General features: G+C 34.5%; 1 protein-coding gene across 2 annotated transcripts in view; it reads right to left on the bottom strand.

Moving 5' to 3' along the window:
• The window catches only part of ATRNL1 (attractin like 1), a 779,266-nt gene that overhangs the window by 319,078 nt on the left and 437,296 nt on the right, over positions 1 to 22,892 (bottom strand). The gene's annotated exons all lie outside the window — the stretch shown is intronic.

Here is a 22,892-nt window from a genome sequence, read left to right as displayed (position 1 = left end):
CAACTTTGGCTCAGGTCATGATTTCGCAGTTTGTGAGTTTGAGCTCCTTGTCAGCTTCTGTGATGACAGCTCAGAGCCTGAAGCCAGCTTTGGATTCTGTCTCCCTCTCTCTCTGACCCTCCTCTGCTTGTATGTGTTCTCTCTCTCTCTCTCTCTATCTCTCAATTATTTATAAATAAATAAACATTTAAAAATAAATAAATAAATAAATAAATAAATAAATAAATAAAAAAATATAGAAGATCCTAGTTTCTCTAGGTAATAATTTATGTGCTGACAATACAAAGAAATGTACATAGCTTCTGCCTCTGAACAGCTGGTAGGACAGAACAATAAAAATTACCAATATCGTTCCTCTCCTACCTTCCCATAACCTGAATCTACTGATTATTCTCCTTTCCCTAAATCTACTCTCTACTGTGTATTTCTATTAGCATTTAAACCTCTTTAAGATACATCCATTAATGTATATACATGCACACAAACTTATATGTGCCCTTACATATGTACCTGCAAACACATAATCCATGTCCCTGAGTCACCACCATATCCACCTAACTACAGCTGCATCTTCGCCTTTGCAGGGGAAAAAAAAAGGATTTGAAAAATACTTCTCTAGGGGCGCCCGAGTGGCTCATTCAGTTAAGCGCCTGACTCTTGATTTAGGCTCTCAGGTCACCGTCTCACGGTTTGTGAATTTAAGCCCTACATCAGTCGGGCTCTTCACTGATAGCACAGAGCCTGCTTGGGATTCTCTCTCTCTTCTCTCTCTCAAAATAAATAAATAAACATTAAAAAAAATACTTGTCTACCATTTGCAACTACGTGGATGGAACTGGAGGGTATTATGCTAAGTGAAATTAGTCAGAGAAAGACAAAAATCATATGACTTCACCCATATGAGGACTTTAAGAGACAAAACAGATGAACATAAGGGAAGGGAAACAAAAATAATATAAAAACAGGGAGGGGGCAAAACAGAAGAGACTCATAAATATGGAGAACAAACTGAAGGTTGGTGGAGGGGTTGTGGCAGGGGGGATGGGCTAAATGGGTAAGGGGCACTAAGGAATCTGCTCCTGAAATCATTGTTGTACTATATGCTAACTAATTTGGATGTAAATTGAAAAAAAAAATAAAACAAGTTAAAATTTAAAAAAATATTTAAAAAACAAAGAAAAAAGAAATATAAAAATAAAATGATAGAAAACTTATATAAGGCAATACTGTCAAAAATAAATGGAAATAAAAAAAATACTTGTCTATACTTATTCCCTTAACTTTCTCACATCTTACTTCTCTAATATGGCTTCCACCCCCACCTCTCCACCAAAGTCTCCTTAGCCAAAGTTTCTTTGTCAACTTGTTGGTTTCTTTCTCTGAGGCGTTCTCAGTCCCTACTTCTCAGTCCCTATTTTTCCCTAATGGGGTTATAACATAAGTGAATATGTGTAGGTGTGCGTGTTCATATATACATACAACTTGAAAATGAGAAAACCCACATGGAAGGAAGGAATATTTAGCAGTAGGAGTACATATGGTCAGGCTTATCTTCCCACTTAGTGAATGGTCCAAGGAGGAATTTGGGAGGAGTTTTTACAGTAGACAAAGGATAAAATCATAAGGTGAAGGACTTTAGTTATAAATAAAAGAAAATGTAGTAAGTCTGACAACTCAAAGTGTTCTTATTCCTTCTCCTGACATGATCATTATTACAGTAAATAAACTGTGTTTTCATTAATTCACAGTGCATCATCATTTGAAGTTTTAAGCATTAATATATGGAAAGCGCTCAAGTTGATTTGGATTATTAGCAATTTGCAGCAGTTTGCTGCCTTAATTTGTCTCCCTTTTCTTGCTGCCACCTACGTGGGTTGGACTTGCCCAAACGGTGTAAAATTAAGCCTCAAAATAATAACATGTAAATCAAAGAAAGTATTTACAAAATTCAGAAAATGTAGTTCCTATAGAATTAGATAATCATCTTGGATTCCACTTTATCCCTAAAATTCTGTTAGAGCACCTCAAACTTTCTTCATGCCAATACTTAAAGAAACAAAGCAAAAATTAAATAATTTATTCATTAATAAGTATTTAAAAAATTTGGAACCGATAATCCACTTTTCTTTAAGCTGTACAACAGAGACATTTTCAACACCCCTTAACAGCTTTCAATAAAATAAAATAATAGCCTTGATAATGTATTTTTATACTGATTATTCATGAAGTAGAAACTAAAGTATGTTAGGCTACTACGTCTTGTGTAAAGCTATCACTATGTTCTGATTATCTATTGCAGGTTAACAAATTATACTAATACTTGATTCAGAATTTTTTGAATGACTGGATGGCCAGATGACTCAGTCAGTTAAGTATCCAACTTTGGCTCAAGTCATGATCTCATGGTTTGAGTTCGAGCCCTGTGTTATGCTCTGTGCTGAAGGTTCAGAGTCTGGAGCCTGCTTTGAATTCTGTCTCCCTCTTTCTCTGCCCCTCCCCCGCTTGTGCTCTGTCTCTCTCTGTCTCTCTCTGTCTCTCTCTCTCAAAAATAAATAAACATTAAAAAAATGTTTTTCTCAAAATGGCTTCAGTCATACATCTGGTATCTTAGTGTTTCTTAGTGCCTCTCTAGCTCTCTCCCTCCTTTCCTTCATTCCTTTCTTCCTCCTATCTTCCTTTCTCCCAATCTCTCCTTTTTTCCTTGTCCCCTCCCCCCCCATCCTTTTAACTACATGTTCTGAGCTTCTCACAGCTTGGTGGTCTCAAAGAAGACAGACTTGCTGGCTTACTCTGAGCAAATACCCTAAGAGTAAGTGTTCTAAGAGATAAGAAGTGCTGCTAATCTTTTAAGGCCTGGGTCTAGAACCTAGCATAGTGTCACATGCACTATGTACTACTAGGGAAAACCATTGTAGGGTCCACCCAGATTCAAGGGAAGGGCATAAAATGTCACCTTCCTTTTGAGTAATACCAAAGAATTTGTAGTCTTCTAAAATCTATGACACCTTGTTTGAAGCAATAATGAAAATTATTCTATTTCCTGTCAGTAATGCTCATACTCAGCTAACAATGAATACCAACTACACATAAAGAACTATGCTAAGAGATATGTAAAACAGTCTCTTACTTCAAGGAATTAATATTTTCACTCAAAAAAAAAGGAAAATGCAAGTAAAAGTAGTTAAATAACTAGTTTCCAGGTAACGTTTTAAACTAAGGAGAAAAAGAGACTAACAGCAGTGAGAAAAGACTTGTTAGAAATTCACAAATTCTCATTCTGTCTACAACAGCAACACCAATCTCTCCCATGTGTAAATAACTGAAAAACATTCCCTATTTTGACAAAATGTCAATAGTTAATAGAATGTTATTAGCCTGCATATATTATATTTGATTCTGAGGAGACATTTTCAGAGACAAATAGGATGATTTCATTGTCTGCCCCCCCAAAAAAACCAGAGATGATCATATTTATTAGGATTCAAGATACAGTACCTAAACCCAGAAATGATGCATATAAAAAGATGTGATCCCAGGCACACATAAGATTGCATTAACAGGTGGACGTCATGAATGATAAACAATAAATAAACATTTACTGAGTGTCTGCTATGTGCCAAGGCATTATACTGTATTGTTTTGGGGTATAAAGGTTAAAGAAATCATCATCTTTGCAAACAAGGAGCTCAGTTTGGGGGAGAGAGCTGAGTAAACATGCAATTCTGTGACAGTAGGACAAGTCCCACAATGGGGGTAAGGACAGGCTGCTACAGAAGGACGAAGGTGAAATGCTTAGCTCAGAGTGAGGGCTGATATGTCTGGGAAGGCCCTCTGGAGGACAACGATAACTTGCCAGCTGAAAGTCCATCGGAAGGATGATACTGCTGTGACTGTTTGAGAATGAAGGAGGCCAGTTCTGAGCAATGAAGGAATTAGCAAACATCTTTAACAGAGAGGCAAAGATGATTAACAGGTATGGAAAAGAAAAATCATGTTGGATTCAGGGCAAAGCAAGCGTGGCTTTTTGTGGGACTTTGGGGAGAATCTGGGCAGAAAGACATAGTGAAAGATAAACCTGGGGGAGAAAACTATGATCACATCACTTAGTGCCTTTTCTTAGATGCTGAAGAATGTGGAGGGACTCTTGGATAAAATGAATGAACATAATTTCAGAAGGCTACTTACACATGCACAGCCACATATATAAAAGCATATTTGTAAACAGCCAGTAAATATTTGAAAACGCACATATTAGAGCTCAAAAATAAAAGCATGTGAAAGCTTTTAAACATAATGTCATAAATCTGAAGGGTTTTATTTATAAGCCAAATGTGTTTTTTCAATTGCTGGCATTTATTAGATTGCCTGTTGATTTACTGTTTATAGTTTTGGTGTTGTAATTATTTTATGCAGTGACAAGCATGAACTATTACTTAAAGAGTGACTGACTAATACAAAAGATTCTGCCTAATTTTTAACTAGAAACTATATAACTACTCTCTCTCTCTCTCTCATAAATAAATAAAGAGACAGCACGCATGAGCGGGGCAGGGGCGGAGGGAGACAGAATCTTAAGCAGGATCCACACCCGGAATGGGGCTTGATCTTACAACCATGAAATCATGATCTGTGCTTAAATCAAGCATCAGACGTTTAACTGACGGAGCCACCCAGGAGCCCATAACTACAATATTAAAATTGGGAATAACAGACTTACCATTTTACTAAATGGAAATTTACATGCACTATAAACTTCTAATAATTCATCTATCATAAATGACCAATAATGATTTAGAAAATAAGACATACTCAGAAAAATGTCAATCTCTATCAAAATAAAATTTAGACAAATAGCAAACATTTCCTAACTAGTAGTTTTTAAAATACTTTTTTAAGTTTATCCATTATTTTTGGGGTGCCTGGGTGGCTCAGTTAAGCATCCGACTTTGGCTCAGGTTATGATCTCGTGGTTTATCAGTTCAAGCCCCATGTCAGGTCCTGTGAGGCCGGAGTCTGCTTCAGATTCTGTCTCCCCCTCTCTCTGCCCCTCCCCTGATCACACTCTGTCTCTCTCTCACACAAAAATAAATAAATATTGGGGTACCTGGGTGGCTGAGTCGGCTGAGCATCCGACTTCGGCAAAGGCCATGATCTCGCGGTCCAGGAGTTTGAGCCCCATGTTGGGCTCTGTGCTGACAGCTTGGAGCCTGGAGCCTGCTTCAGATCCTGCGTCTCCCTCTCTCTCTGCCCCTCCCCTGCTCATGCTCTGTCTCTCTCTGTCTCAAAAATAAACAATCATTAAAAAATAAATAAATAAAAATTATATAAATAAATAAGATAAAATAAAGTTTATCCATTATTTTTGAGACAGAGAGAGAGACAGAGACAGTGCATGCGAGGAGGGGCACAGAGAGAGGGAGGCATGGAACATGAAGCAGGCTCCAGGCTCTGAGCTCTCAGCAAGCACAGAGCCCAATTCGGGGCTTGAACTCATGAACCGCGAGACCATGACCTGGGCGGAAGTTGGACGCTTAATCTACCAAGCCACCCAGGTGCCCCTCTTAGCTAGTGGTTTTGAAGTTAATAACACAAAATGACATAGTCAGTTATTATATAACAATGTAGCCATTACAAACAAACATTTAATCTTTTATGTGCACTATGCAGAATAGTATGCTCTTAAAATGTATGCAGAATAGTATGCTCTCATTCTATTGAGATGCTTTGAGACTACGTGAGACCCTGAGTATACTGATTCATTAAGGTTTTGCCCTTAAAAAAAATTAATGACATTTTATCATCAATTAACAGGAATGGCTACCAATATATGTGTTTCCATTATTCATGATCTCCTAAAAATTTTCTCTATTCTGCAAGCCCTCTGTCCATGTTCACTTGCACTGGCCAGGTATATTTCACATATCAATGGGAAAAATATGTTACTGAGGTACTACAGAAAAAATGTATATCAGTACCTATTATAATTGGTAGTGTAGGAATTTTCTAGGCGTCTGGCTTTTGGCTCTTATCACATTCAGTCAATTCTTTTCTAGTAATTAAAAGTGATGAATGATTTTACCACTTCAAATATAGAAAGGGAAAAATACAAAACAAAAAGTTCCCACTCTCCTTAAACTGTATTAGTCTAAAGGTAAAACAATGATCTGGTAGGTACTTTTGGATAGAGAAATGCTATCTCTACAGCTATGAAAATATGCAAAATTATATGAAAGGTTAAACTGCAAAGAGTAATTCTTTCCTAACAGTTATTTAGGATTCTACCATGTGGCATAACTTTATTAAAATCTATAATCAAATTTATTAACAAGATGGCCCTAAGTACGCAGAAAAAATAAATTCCTGTAACTTGTTTTATAAAATCCTTTAAACAAGAAAACCATAGTTTTCTTCATAATTACAATGGGAGATAACTACAGTGTTTATTCTAGTATATATTCTTGGATCATTTGGTTCATCGATGTTAAATTCTACATGAGGTATTTATATACTATTGCCTTATAAGAGGGAGATGATTCAGCATGAACCAACCATTGGTAAATGATGAGAACCAGAAAACTCCTCCAAAGCAAATACAGCAAATTGGTCAAATACAGCAATCATTTTATCAGCCCTAATGGAAGCACATTTAAAAAACCCTAGCAAGATGCTAATGTAAAGGTCTTCCATCTAATTTCTCATAATCTTTATTTCATAAAACCTTGGTCATCATTTCAAACATACCTTTTCTTTTCATTCATGCCAACTTTGGCAATATTGATCTTCCCCTAGTTTATAAACTGGAGGGTGGCCCATAGCTGAAGTAAGGGCTTGCGGTTAAGTGTTTTTCCACGGCAAACCAAGAAAACACTCGAACTGACTCTCATTCTGCCTGGAACTAAGTGCACTTACTGAGGCACATGTGGATGTTCTTAGCATAAGTGCCACAAGGTCACGTTAAAATGTATGCAGGGTTATAAAATAGGAGACTTACTAGCAATTGGTCCAAAAGCCTACTGCAGAGAGAAATTATTCAGATTGAAATAGCTAAATAATGGCAGAAATGGGGCCAAGTTAATAAAGAAAAACACATAAAACAGCACTCTATATTAAGCTCTTTTTCTTATGAGGCATCATTCAGAGCTTTTAAGATGGCCAAGTTAAGTATGCTGTTGAATATTTATTGGTAAAAGAAAGAAAAATTGTAGAAAATATTAAAAAGAAAACAAAATAACAATACAATCCTATTATATTATAACTTCCTCTTTGGTTTCTTTAAATTTTTTTTTTAAATCCAAGTGTTAATTTTTGTATTCAAGCAAATATACGTCTGTGTGCATGTATGTGAGCTCTATTTGGAGTCACTTGCTTGTTTTGCTTGCCTATTTCATCAGTATCAAATTGTCTCCCAGACTTGTTACCTCTTTAATCATTAATAATAAATATCTATTAAGTATATTACATTCAAGCAGTAACGTGATTTAAAGAAAATAATCTCATCATCAATAAAACTTTATTTACATATAAATCATGATAAGGGAAGACAAGACAAAGCCTCCAAGACTAAAACAAAGAGCATATAGACTGAACTACCAAAATGTTTGGACTATAATGTCCAATTGCATTAGCTCTGCATATGCTAAGGTTTCAAAGTCTTTGAACATATTGGGAAGAAGGTCATTGAACTGATTTATTCTGCGTGTGCACAGCTTAAGTACTATAATAATGAAATCACGTTCGCTTGGAAGAAAATTGTCCAGTGTTAAGTTGCCAACGGCCATGTTAATAAGCCTTTGTACCTAACTTGGCTGATAGAAGCTCCCAGCTCAAATGCTATTAATTTATTTAGTAATTCTAAAACTCACAAGTGAAAGGAGGAGAAGAGATACTTTCTAAAGAAACATAGATAATTCAGGTCTATTGTTGTTCTTCATAACAATGGAGCTTTTAGTTCTATTCTCTAATTTACTGTCACTTTATCACTTTTATCTTCCACTTTAAGTCTGTTTCTTTTATTGGACTATCTATTCAGCTGATAATTCATTTAGACTTTTGAAGTTCTATGCCATAAAAATTCCATTTAACTGCTTCCTAAATAGTGGCTAATCTGTACAAATTTTAAATTTGACCTTAATGGAACAGCTTATTCCTGAAGTTATTAGGACATTGGAAAACAGATCATGTCCTTAAAAGTATACTTATTTTAAAGTTTTTTAATCATTCACAAAATGAATTTTGCACAGATATTTGCAAAGTGTCTCCTTTTGCAATAAAATGCAGTGTCATTTTCCCATCTGAATTCCCTCCACACAGTTCAGAATCTCACTCAAGCATCAGATGAGGTGTCAAAGTGCTTTGTTAACAAACTTATTTTCCAGATGTGGATAGAGCAGGGACAGACGGCTCAAATGCTCTAACATACCTAACAATTCAATTACAGTTATCTTATGGTGCCATCACATATTTTTCTTCAACAATCAAACAACCTCAGCTGGAAACCTCTAGCAATAACATAAATAAAGGACCATCTGGCTAGAATAATTAAGGAAGGCTGGAAATAAAACATTAATTAGTGCAGTATTTCAAACGACCTTCAGAGGCCTTATTATGAAATTATATCCAAACAGGTAATCATTTATTTCATGTTACTGTTAAATTTAACTAGGCGTGAATAAATACAAATACCAATTTTTACTCTTTCAGTGAGGACTCTTGCCTTAAAATGATGATGACATTATATTTCATTTAAATTCAAGCAATGAATAAACAAGTGAAAAAAATGACACCATGAACTTTAAAAATTTACATAACTCAATTTTCATCAAATTTTAACATCAAAAGGACCTTTGGAGATCATAAGATCTCCTCAATTTACAGGTGAGGGAACACAGGCTCAGAGAGATTAAATGATCTTCCCAAGGTCACACACCTAAAGAAAAGTAGAGACAAGAGGCAAAACCAGACCTGATCCTCCTTCCAGAAATACTCTTTGCGCTGACTATGAGCACTTATATGCAAATACTCAACACAAAGCATGGTGACTGCTATTTTGCCACTTCACTGAATTAAAACAAAATTTCACAAAATGCACTAATGTCCAAAATTGTAAGGCCACACAATGAGACAATATCTAAAGTGATAAATGATCCTGAAAGAGTCCGTGCCGGAGACGATTTGCCGTCCATCAATGGATAACACTACTCTTTTAAGGTAGTTTATTACAATTTCATCCTAATGAAATGCATCAGATGTATATGTGTATCACTTAAAGGCCATGGTTTTTAAGAGGTAGGTGTGCCTCCTCTTGTCTATTTACCATTCTGCGCACTGGAATACCTAGGGAATGAGGGAGTCACAGATGAAAGGGAAAAAGCTCCTTGATCCACACGATGGGGGGAAATAGCTTACTGGCAGGAATAGCTGCATTCAACCGGTCCAGGAGAGAGAAATAAATTCTTTTGGTCACTAAAATTAGCATTACTACGTTATCTAACTAATGAAGGGTCCAACACTGACTAGATGGACACTAATTTTCATGTAACAGCAGCCATTATTATAAAATGCCAAAGTACAGTTTTAAAGGAAGACTAGAAAGAAATAAAGGAACGTGAGAAAAGAATTATACCTACTTTTTAAAATCAGTATAACTTTAAGCCCTTTCAATACAGATCATCCATTTTATATAGTTTTTCCGTATCTTCTGATTTTTTCTTGGCTTCAATGCATATATAACGCAAGTTTTAGAAGTTTGAAAAAAAAAAACCAAAGAAGGACAGGATGGACTGTAGCATAATCTAGACAAAAGACCATGGGATCTGAAGGCTGAGATCTGGTTTCAAGTACTAATTTTGCCTTGAGATGCCAAGGACTAAAACATGCCCAGGTATATCTTCACCATCTTCACTCTTGAGCTCTCTACTTCAAACACAGTTGGGTTGGGGTGGTGGGAAATGAGTGGGGCCTCAAGAACAGTTCAATAACAACTCCAGGCGAACTCCACCCTAAATCACTGCCAGAGACAAACAGAGGAAATAAAACCACTAGATAAACATTCAGAGTATGTTTCTATGTCTGCTGTTGTCAAGCCTCCCAGCAGGCATACGATGGATCCACATGATAGGACGCAGGTCTTTTCATCTCAGTGTCTGTGGCAAGAACCCAGTTAAGTTAAATGCCAAAATTCTTAGCAAATCCTGTGGTGCATGTATGTGCATTTAAAAAGGGAAATCTCTGAAAGGACATGCATGAAACTAATAAAAGTGGAAACTGTTAGGAATGGGGTAGGAACTGTGGGGGATGAAGTACAGGGGAGAAGGGAAAATTTTCAGCTTTATGTTTTTATGGCTTTCTTCAAGAGAGTGTATTTAAATTGAAAGAATGTCTTGGGGCTCCTGGGTAGCTCAGTAGGTTAAGCGTCTGTTCTTGATTTCGGCGCAGGTCATGATTTCACGGTTGTGGGTTTGAGCCCTCCACCAGGCTCTACGCTGACAGTGAGAAGCTTGCTTGGGATTCTCTTTCTCTCTCCCTCTCTCTCTGCCCCTCCCCCACTTGCACGCACATGCACACACAGACATGCACACACTCCTCTTGTAAAATAAAGTTTAAAAATATTTTAAAAAATCAAAAGAATGCATTTTTTCCCTCTCATGAGTAAGTCACAGGTTTAAATAGAGAGGTATCCTATATGAAAGTTTTTCATTTATGTCATAAAATCTCGTTTAAGTGTGAATGGACTAGACAAGCTGGATATATACCTTCTTGTTGTTGAACACACACAAAAAAACAGTGATGAAACTCTACTAAGTGCATTTCGGAGTCTCTTAAAAGAATAAACTATTCAGCCTGTCCATTAGGCTTGAGTGATGAGGCAAAATCTTGCTATCTCAGATAATGTCCCTGACCATCTATTCTCTAAACTCAATGGAGAAATAATGTCAGAAGTGGTTATATTTGATTCTGTCTTGCAAATGACTAGTTCAGAGAGGTGAGTGCTTCACCAGAAATTTTAGATTAAATTCAAGATATTTGAAATGATTTTAAGCATAAGCCTACTAGCACAAAGTTTCCTCAAATAATCGTGCATGGCAAATGCAGGAATAATAAATATACTTCCCATTTATTTTTTGCTAATAACATGCCAATATGTTGTTTCCAAGCACCTTACACATAGTTCTTTAAGTGCCATGAAACCTCTAGTAAGGTACCAGATGAAGAGAGACATTGAGGTGTATTAATAGTTAACATTTATTTCGTATATATCTTGGATTAAATTTTACATTTACTCATTTTTTAAAAAAAATTTTCACAGCATTGTGAAATAGATACTATCCAAATTTCCACTTAACAGCTATCAAATCTTAACAGCAGTAAATGGTTATACAAGAATATGAATCCAGGTCTGTATACATTTCTGTATACCATAGGATGAAAGTATTTAGGTTGGAATAAGGCCTGAATAAGAAGCTTATTAGCTGTGTGACCTTGAGCAAGTTACTTCCTCTCTGGGACTCATTTTCTTCATCTGCAGAAATGAACTGAAAATGCCTACCTACATATTGTTGTGGGAATTAAATGTGAGAATGTAGCAGTGTTTGGTGTAGTGGGTGGCCCATGGGTATATTTAGTTGAGGTATGGTTGCTTGCTGTCACAAAGGGATCAAACAACAGACTGATTTTTTTTTAAATTTATTTATTTATATTTGAGACAGAGGGAGACAGAGCATGAGCAGGAGAGGGGCAGGGAGAGAGGGAGACACAGAATCTGAAGCAGGCTCCAGGCTCTGAGCTGTCAGCACAGAGCCCGATGCAGGCCTCAAACTCATGGAGTGTGAGATCATGACCTGAGCTGAAGTCAGAGGCTCAACTGACTGAGCCACCCAGGCTCCCCACAACAGACTGATTAAAGAACAAAGGAGTTTATCTATGTATCATAAAACAATCCTAATGTCATTGATTCAGAGGCAGAGCAGCTCTGCTCCTCCTGGTCAAGCAGGATACCAGTTTCCTTGAAAGTCACTGGTCTTTCACTTTCTAAAGCAATGGTTCTCAAATATTTTGGTGTCAGGACTTTTTCCCTTCTTAAAATATATTGTGGATCCCATGGAGCTTTTGTTTTTGTAGATTATTGTTATCAAAACCTAGTACATTAGAAATAAAAATTGAACATTTGAGAAAATTATAAATTCATTTAGAATAGCAACAGTGCATTTTTATAAAAAATTATACTTAGCAGAACTAAAAATTTGGGAGAAGAGTTGCATGGTTTCATCTGTTTGCAAATCTCTTTAATAGCTGGCTTAACAGAGGCATGAAAAAAATATCTGGCTTAATAGAGGATGATTGAATTCTCATATATGCTTCTGCTTTCATTGTGTTATGACACACGTTTTGGTTGAAATACGTGAAGAAAATCCAGATGTACATAGATATGCAGTTGGAAATAGGAGTAAGCATATTATTTATTTTTATTAAACAGAAGACATGGATCAGATTTTACTTTTTAAAAGTTCTGAAGTATAACTTATACATTGTAAAATTCACCTTTTATTACAGTTTTATGAGTTTTGGATGTGGATATATCACACTTTGTTCATTAACCAGGGGATAAACCTTTGAATTGTTTCCAGGTTTTCAAGTTTATGAATAAAGCCACTGTCAATGTTCATATACAACTTCTGTGTGCACATAAGTTCTTGTTTCTTTTGGATAAATATGAAGGACTGGGATTGTTATGACGTATGGTGTATATTTGTTGAACTATGTAAAAGCTGCCTGTGTTTTTCCAAAGTGACGTTACGACTTTATGTTTCCAAAGCGGTGTTTGGAAGTTCCAGTTGTTTTGTATCCTCCTCTGATTTTCTTCTTGATTTTTAGTATGTGTGTGTAGTAAGTCCTAGTAATACAGTAATAGCAGTGGTACCATATTGCTGTTTTAAGTTGCACTAAGACTAATGATAGTGAGAATCTTTCCAAGCACGTGTGGGGCACCTATGCATTGTCCTTGCTGAAATGTATGTTCAAATCTTTTGCATATTTTAAAATTGTACTGTTTGTTTTCTTGTATGTTGAGGATTTTTTGCATGGATGTAAGATGTAAGTTCTTTTAGATTTTAGTTCTAGATATAAGTTCTTGGTCATATATGTGCTTTGCAATTATTTTCTACGGTTTGTTTTTCATATTCATTTAGTAAGTCCAAATTACCAGTGTTTCTTAAATCATAATTTTGACATAGTATCTAAAAAATCTTTGCCTAACTTAGATCACAAAGATTTTTCTCTTTTCTTTTACGTATTTTATGATTTTAGTTTTCAAATTTGAGTTTATAATCAATTTTAAGTGAATTTTTGCATATTAATGTGAAGTATGAATTGAGGTTTATTTCATTTTTTGCATATTGATATCAAATTGTTCCAATACTATTTGATAAAGAAAGGGTCTACTCATTCTGTATTGAAATACTTTTTAATCTTGGTTGAAAACTGACTGACTTGGTTGAAAACATATATCCATATGTTGATATATTTTTTGTCAGTTATCTACACTATCCTCTCACCAATGATTACTATATTTTAGAGGAGGATTTTTCAACCTCATCATTATTGATATTTTGGGCTGGATAATTCTTTTGTTTGGGGTTATACGGTGCATTGTAAATGTTTATCAGTATCTCTAGCCTCTATCCTTTCAATGCCACTAGCAGCCTCTTAGTTGTTAGAGCCAAAAATGTCCCTAGACTATTGCCAAATGTTCCCGGGAGTGCAAAATAGTCCCCGTTAAGAACAATCTCTTCAGAATAAGCCTTGAAGCCAAGTGTTGTGAATCCTCCAAATTGGTTCTTTCTCGAAATTGTTTAGGCTATTACAGTTCCTTTGCATTTCATATAAATTTTAAAATCAGCTCTCAATTGATATTGAAAATATACTCAAATTTTTTTTCAGGATTATGTTAAAGATCATGATTTTGTTATTTTGTTATAAAGATCAAGATTATGTTATAGATCAATTTGAGGACTACTGAAACCTTAACAATATTGATTCTTCCCAGCCACGAAAAAAGTGTATTTCTCCATTTACTGAGATCTTCTTTGATTTCTTTCATCAGGTTTCATGGTCTTCAGCACATATTTGTTAAATATTACCTGAATATTTCATGTTTTTTGGAGATATTGTAAATGTCACTCATATTTATTTCAATTTCTCATTGTTCATTGACAGCATATAGAAATGCCTATTTTTTTTTGTATTGGTTTTGTATCCTCTGTCCTTGCAAAACTCACTGATATTGAAACCATTAAGTATTATATTATGTAATGTTCTTTTTTGTTTTTTATAAGTTTTTAGTTTTATTGATTTATGATTGATATACAAAAAAGTACACATATTTAATGTATACATTGTGGTGTGTCTGGACATAGGCATATATCCATAATACCATCACCACAATCAAGGTATTCAACATATCCATCATCACTAATAATTTCCTTGTATTTGTGTGTGTGTGTGTGTGTGTGTGTGTGTGTGTGTGTTTTGGTAAGAACACTTCACTTGAGATCTACATATTTTAAAGTGTACAATATCACATTTAAAAATGTGGATACTATGTTGTACAGTACATCCACAGAAATTATTTATCTTGCATAACAGAAACTTTATACTGTTTGAAAAACAATTCCACATTTTTTCTTCTTCCAAGCTCCTAGCAACCACCATTCTATTCTCTTCTTCTATGAGTTTGACAATTTAAGATACTGCATGTAAGTGGAATTATGTAGTATTTGTCATTTTGTAATTGGTGTATTTCACTTAGCATAATGTCCTTTAGTTACCTTCATGTTGTTGTAAATGGCAGAATTTCTTTGTTTTTCTAAAGCTGAATAATATTTCCTTTTATGTGTAATACCACATTTTCTTTATCCATTCATCCATCAGTGGACACTGGGTCACTTCTATATCCTGGCTATTGTGAATAATGCTATAATGAACCTGGGGGTGCAGATATCGCTTTTTCCTTCAGCTATATACCAGAAATGGGAATGTTGTATCATATGGTAGTTCTATTTTTAATTTTTTAAGAAACCTTCATATTGTTTTCCAAAGTGGCTGCACCATTCTACTTCCTCACCAACAGAATACAACGGTTCCCATTTCTTTACCTTCTTGCCAACACTTGTTATCACTTGTCTTTTTGATAACAGTCATCTTAACAGATTTGAGGTGGTTATTTTATTGTGGCTTTGATTTGTATTTTCCCGGGGATTAGTGATGGTGTGCAACTTTTCATGTACCTGTTGGCCATCTGGATGTCTTCGTTGGAAAAATGTTTATTCAGGACCTTTGCCCATATTTTAATCAGATATTTTTGGTAATGAATTGTAAGAGTTTCTGATATACTTTAGATATCTACCCCATATCATATAGATATTTTGCAAATATTTCTTCCTATTCTGTAGGTTATTTTTCATTTTGTTGATTGTTTCCTTTGCTGTGTAGAAACTTTTTAGTTTGATGTACTCTCACTTGTTTTTCATTTTGTTGCTTGTGCTTTAGGTGGCATATCCAAAAATTCATTGCCAAGACCAATGTCAGGGAGTTTTTCTCTCATGTTTGCTTGTAGGACTTTTTATAGGTTCATGTCTTATATTCAAGTCTTAAATCCATTTTGAACTAATTTTTGTGAGTGTTGTAATAGAGGGGTCCAATTTCATTCCTTTTCATGTGGATATCAATTTTTCCAATATCATTCATTAAAGAGACTATTCTTTCTACATTGTGTGTTTGGCATCCTTGTCAAAGATTAGTTGATCCTATACAGCATGAGTTTATTTCTGGGCTGTCTATTCTGCTGACAAGTCTCCAAAATAAGTAAATTCCAGCCTCTGAAATTCCAGCCCAGAAGATAAACACACAGTTTATCAAATGGTTATATGATCAAGTTGAACTCAGATTTCAAAAGGAGGCTGTATGTATCATATGGGCAAAAATTAAAAAAGCTTTATATTCATTTTGTAATTATTCACAGAAAAAATTATCGTTTTTACTGACTTTTCAGTAGATTCTGTTACATTTTAATACACATGTTTCTCAAGTAATTACTTTGGTACATCTTCTAGAACAATGTAAAATAAAAACAGTTGTAAGTACAGTTGACTCAACACAGGTTTGACTTGTGCAGATCCATTTATTTGGAGGTTTTTTTTTATAAATGCAGTACTATAAATGTGTTCTCTCTTCTTTACGATTTCCTTAATAAGAATTCCTTTTCTGTAGTTTACTATAAGAATATAGCACATAATACATACAACATACAAAATATGAGTTGACTCTTTGTGTTACCAATAAGTCTTCCAGCCAGTAGTAGGCTATTAGTAGTTAAGTTTTGGGGAGTCAAATATATACACTGATCTTCCACTGTGCAGGGGGTTGGTACCCCTAATCCCTGAATTGTTTAAAGATCAAGATCAACTGTAACTGCATTCTGTTCCTATCTTTATAAAGCACACTTTTCAGCATTTCATCACATTTCATTGTATGTGAGTATGCTTTAAATAATGTCAGTGTGAAACTACAAAGGGGAGTCAGTGAAGAAAGAAATTCAAATTCAATTCTAAAGTCTATGGGAAAACAACCAAACCTAAAGTGTTGAAAATGGAAATCCTTACTGTTCTCTTGATCTTAAAGGGAAAGCATTCACTCCTTCACCATTAAGGGTGATGCTAACCATAGTTTTTTTTTTGCAGATGTTCTTTATAAGGCTGAGGTAATTCCCCTCTATTCCCAAATTACTGATAGTTGTTGGTTTTTTTTTTAACTCAAAATGGGTATTGAATTTTGCGAAATGCTTTTTTTCATCAATTCATATAAATATATGATATTTCTTCTTTAGTAAGTTCAACTGGTAGATTATACAGTTTGATTTTCAAATGAACCAGCATTGTATGTCTGCAATAAATCCCATTTCCTCATGGTATATAATTATTTTTATACTGATGAAACCAGTTTTCTAATATTTTGTTACAGATTTTCTAAGTTCATGAGAGGTATGGGTCTGTAATTTTCTTTTTTTGTAATATCTTTGGTTTTGGTATGAGAGTAATAAACTAAAATGATCTAGGAAGTATTCTCTCCTCTTGTAATTTTGAAAAAAAGATTATATAAAAGTTTTGTTAATTCTTCTTTAAATGTTTGGTAGAATTTTTCATTGAAACCAATTGGGCATAGAGATTAATTTTCAAGAATCACTTAAAATTATAAATTCAGTTTATTTAATGGTTGTTTATAGGGCTATTCAGATTATCTATTTCATCTTGGTTGAGTTTGGTAATTTGTTAGTTAGAGGAATTGATCCATTTCATCTAAGTTAAATTTATGGGCATAAAGTTGTCCATTATATTCCCTAAACAGATACAGAATCTGTAGTGATAACCTCTAGTTTATTTCTGATATCATTTGTATCTTCTTGCCATTTTTCCTAGATTCTCTTTCAAGTTAGATTCTAAAGATTTACTAATTCTATTGATTTTTAAAGAACCAGCTATAATAGATTTTCATTTGTTTTCCTATGTTAAGTTTCCTTGATTTGTTTTATCTTTACTCTTTGCTTCTTTCTGCCTGATTTGTATTTATTTTCTTACTCTTTTTTTTTTCTAGTTTCATTACGTAGGAACTTAGACTGATTTGAGACCCTTCTTTCTAACATAAGCATTTAGTGTTATAAATTTCTCTCTCAACACTGCTTTAGCTACATCCCAAATATTTTGATATGTTGTGCTTTTATTTTCATTCAGTTCTAAGCATTTTTTTTCTTTGAGACTTCCCCTCTGGCTCACAGATTATTTAAAAGTGTGTAGTGTAATTTCAACATGTTGAAAGAATTTTTTTCTTTAGTTTTTTCTTGTCTTTCTGTTATTGATTTCTAGTTTGATTTCATTATGGTCAGAATATGTATTCTGTATGATTTCTCTTTAACTTATTTTTATGGTCTAGGATAATTTCTATCTTAGTCAATGTCCCATGGGCATTTGAAAAATTGGTGTATTCTGTTGTTGTTGGAAAGACTATTCTTACACGTTAATTTCCTCTTGTAAATTGATGGTGTTATTCAAACCTTCTATATCCTTGGTGATTCTTATACTAGTAGTTACATCAATTGCTGGGGTAAGGGGGATGTACAAGTCCCCAAGTATAAGTGGAATTTGTTATTTTTCCTTTTAGTTCTATCAGGTTTTGCCTCATGTTATTTGAAGACCTGTTGTTTCATACACACACTTAGGATTATTATGTCTTCCTGGTGGATTGATCCCTTTATCATTGTATAATGTCCCTCTTTGTCTCTAGTAATTTTCTTTCCTTTCAAGTCTACTTCGTCAGATACTAACATTCTACTGTTTTTGATTAATATTTGCATGACATATTTTTTCTACCCTTTTACTTTCAACCTACTTATGTAGATGAATATGAAGTTGGTTTTTGGCAGGCGGTACAGAGTTTTGTTTTTTCCACTCCGCCAGTCTCCATCCTTTGATCGTTTATATTAATTATTAATGTGTTAGCATTTAAGCCTGAATTCGACTTATTTACTGTTTGCTTTCATTGGTTTTCTTTCCTCTCTTTCTCTTTTCTTGCCTTCCTTTAAGTTACATGAACATATTTATGGAATCTGGCTTGATTTATTTATGGTGTTTTGAGTATATCTCTTTGTGTAGTCTTCATAGTGGTTGCTCCGGGTATGATTATATACACATGTGACTTAAAATAGTCCACTGGAGTCAGCATTTTACCACTTGGAGTGAAGTGTGGAACCTCACTTCCAATTTTTACCTTTACCTTCCTCACTTTTAAATATCATTAAATATCCCCACTTCTTAAATATTCAGGCTGCATTATAATTTTAGTTTAAATCATCACAGATTTATAAATCTCATGGAAAAACAGATAGTCTATGATGTATGCCTATATTTTGACTCTATTGATCCTTCTTCCTGATGCCCCAAATTTCTTGCCTTTATCATTTCCTTTCAGTCTGAAGAACTTTCATTACACAATTCTTAAATGGAGGTCTGTAGGACACAGATGTTTTAGTTTTCTTTCATCTGAGAATGCCTGATTTCCCCTTCATTACTGAAGGTTAGATCCTCCAAATACAGAATCCACAGTTGAAAGCTCTTTTCTTTCATCACTTAACATTGTGCCACTTCTTTCAGGCTTTCATGGTTTCAGGAAAGAAATTCACTGACACAGAAACTGGTATTGTACATGGAGTGCATCACCTCTAACTTCAATTTTCTATGTCTTCATTTTGTTAATTAAATTATTATGTTTCTTGGTAGGAATATCTTTCGGTATATCCCACTGGGGTTCAGTTTCCTGGATCTGTAGATCTGTGTCCATTGCCAAGTTTGGAAAGTTCTCAGCTATTATTTCTTCAAATACTACTTCAGCCCACTCTTTCTCCACGCCTCTTGAATCTCAGATGACAGGAATGTTAGCCCGTTAGTTCTTACACCACAAGTTCCCAGTATTCTGCTCACAATTTGAGTCCGTTTTCTCCTCTGAAAGAATTCTCTTCTTCTGTCCTCAAGTTCAACAATCCTAGTCTATTATTGAGTCTATCCAGTCTATTATTGAGTCTATCCAGCAAGGGTTTTTAAAAATTTCTGTTACTAAATTTTTAGGTTATATATGTATTATAAATTATATATATATTATAAATTATATATATATAATACAGGTATATAATATATATATTTACTGAAATAACAGTTTTACTAATATATAAGTGACATAAGAAATTCATTCTCTTAAAGTATCAGAATAGGTGGCTTTTAGTTTATTCACAGAGTTTTACAATGATCACTGCTATCGATTCCAGAATGTTTTCATCACCTTCAAAAAATGCCTCATACTGATTAGCAGTCCTCCCCCATTCCCTATGCCCTCCAGTCTCTGGAAACCATTATTTTCTGTCCTTATGGATTTGCCTTTTTGGATATTTCACATAAATGGAATCATACAAGGGCACCTGGGGAGCTCAGTAGGTTAAGCAGCTGACTCTTGATTTCAGCTCAGGTATGATCTCAGTTTGTGGGATCAAGCCCTGCATCGGGCTCCACAATGATGGTGCAGAACCTGCTTGGGATTCTTACCTTCTCTCTCTTCCCCTCCCCTGTTCACTTTCTCTCTCTCAGAATAAATAAGTAAACATTAAAATAACAATAAATAAATGGAATTATACATTATGTGGCCTCCTGTGTCTCACTTCTCTCACTTAGGATAATGTTTTCAAGGATCATCCATGTTATAGCATTTATTAATACTTCATTTTTTATTACCATCCATTGTATGGATGTACCACATTTCGTTTTTCCATTGCACAATTGAGAGACATTTGGGTTGTTTCCATTTTTTGGCTATTGCAAATAATGTTGCTATGAACATTTGTGAACAAGTGTTGTGTGGGAATATTTTAAAAATTCTCTTGAAGATATATATGTAGGAGTGAAATTGCTTGGTTACACAGTAATTCTATGTTTAACTTTTTCAGGCAAAACCAAACTATTTTCCAAAGATATTTCACAATTTTACATTCCCACAAGCAATTTTTGGAGGTTTAATTGTTCCACATCTTCAGCGAAACTTGTCTGTCTTTTAGATTAAAGGTAAACTTGTGGGTATGAAATGTCTTACTGTGGTTTTGATTTGCAGTTTTCTAACCACTAAAGATGTTAAGCAACTTTTTAGATACTTATTAGCCATTTATGTATCTTCTTTGGGAACATATCAGTTCAAATCATTTGCCTATTTTCTGTACTTTAATTTATTTTTTTATTATTGAGTTGAATGAACTCTCTGTATTTTGAGTACACATCCCTGATTTATCAGATGTCTGTTTTGCAAATATTTTCTCCCATTCTGCAGGCTGTCTTTTTACTTTCTTCATGGTGTTTCTTGAAGCATGGAAGTTTGTCATTCATGAGGTCCCATTTATGTACTTTTTTTCCTTTATTGTTGTGATTTTTGAGTGATCTATGAAAACACTGCCAAATCCAAGGTCATGAATATCTACCCCTATGTTGTCTTCTAAGAATTTTATAGTAAGCTAGTCATAAAAAGACAAACATCATATGATTTCACTCATATGTGGAATTTAAGAAACAAAACAGATGAACATAGGGGAAAGGAAGGAAAAATAAGGTGAAATAAGAGAGGGAGGCAAACCATAACATAAGAGACTCTTAAATACAGACAAAAAAATGGGGTTGCTGAAGGGGAGGTGGGGGGGGGATAGGCTAAATGCGTGATGGGTATTGAGGATGGTACTTGCTGGCATGAGCTATATGTAAGTGATCAATCACTGGGCTCTATTCCTGAACCCAATAACACTGTAGTTAACTAACTAGAATTTGAATAAATTAATTAAAAAAAGTATTTTATAGTTTTGGTTTTTACATGTAAGTGTATGATCTATTTTGAGTTAATTTTTGTATATGGTATGGGGTAGAGTGTTCAACTTCATAATTTTGCATGCGTACTTCCAGTTATCCCAGCACCATTTGTTAAAAAGACTATTTATTCGTTCCTCCAAGGAATTGTCTTGGCATCCTTGACAGAAACTGATCAGCCACAACTATTAAGGTTTGTTCTGGACTTTCAATTCTATTCCACTAATCTATATTTACATTTTTTTTTGTGCCAGAACCACATTGTCTTTATTGCTGCAGCTTACAATAAATTTTGAAATCAGTAAGTGTGAGTCCTCCAGCTTTGTTCTTTTGAAGAGCGGTTTTGCAATTGTAGGACTCTTGCATTTCCATATGAATTTTAGGGTCATCTTTTTAACATCTGTAAGGAAGGCAGCTATGATTTGGATAGGAAATGTATGAAATCTACAGACCAATTGGGGAGTATTGCCATCTAGCAACAGTAAGTCTTCTAATTCATCAACATAAGGTATCTTATCAGTGTATAAGTTTTGCAATTATTTTGTTAAATTTGTTCCTAAGTATTTTATTCTCTTCTATGCTTTTATAAGTGGAATTGCATTTAATTTGTTATAGATTATTCATTCCTAGTGTATAGATCTACAATTGGTTTCTGTATACTGATTTTTTGTAACATTTTTTTTTGCTCAACTTTCCTACTTTTTCAATTCTTAAAAAGAATTTGTACTTCATTGTTGAAAATTTTTATGATAGCTGCTTTAAAGTCCTTATTTGAAAATTCCAACATCTCATTCATCTATGTTGGCATCAGTTGATTATCTTTTTTCATATACATTGTGATTTGCTTGGTTCTTGATAAAAAGGGTGATTTTATTATTGCGTGCTGGACATTTGTTCTATAAAGACTCTGGATTCTATTAAATATCTTATGTTAGCAGACATTAACTCTGTTTAGTTTTAGTACTCAGATCTTACCATACTTTTGTAGGCTGTGGTTCTACTAGCAGTTTTTCAGGGCCTTAGCAAACTTATTTCGGTCTGTATGGAAAATTTGGTGCTTCTGGGGCTCCCAGGTAGCTAGTAATTGTTAGTGTTACCTGAGGAGGTAGAAGGGATTTCCCAGGCCTGCCCTTAAGATGCCTCTGTTAGATAAGGACAAGGTGAGATCCCACTATTGGTGTCTCTAAGCTGCCTCCATGTCTTTGGCATGAGGGAGGAGAGTCTTAGACCCTAGAGGACAAAGAAGCTTCTAGGACTGGTCTCCTTGTTATGACTAAGCCCCTTCTGCTATTCGCCTGACCACACCAAATACATTTTTAAAATGTTATTGAAGCAGAAAATACAACAAAATCTAAAAGTCATAAGTATACAGTTCAATTGGTTTTTAAAAATTAGATATGTCTGTATAAATAGGATCCAGAATAAGAAATCCTGTTACTAGCAGCATTCTGGGAGGCC

This window comes from Lynx rufus, unplaced genomic scaffold (assembly GCF_022079265.1).
Source record: "Lynx rufus isolate CCGP_SWC_20201006 ecotype Redwood Valley unplaced genomic scaffold, mLynRuf1.p SCAF_11, whole genome shotgun sequence".
In the NCBI taxonomy this organism is placed as follows: Eukaryota; Metazoa; Chordata; class Mammalia; order Carnivora; family Felidae; genus Lynx; species Lynx rufus.
The sequence above is the reverse complement of the archived record's forward strand: the minus strand, read 5'-3'. Positions and strand labels throughout refer to the sequence as shown.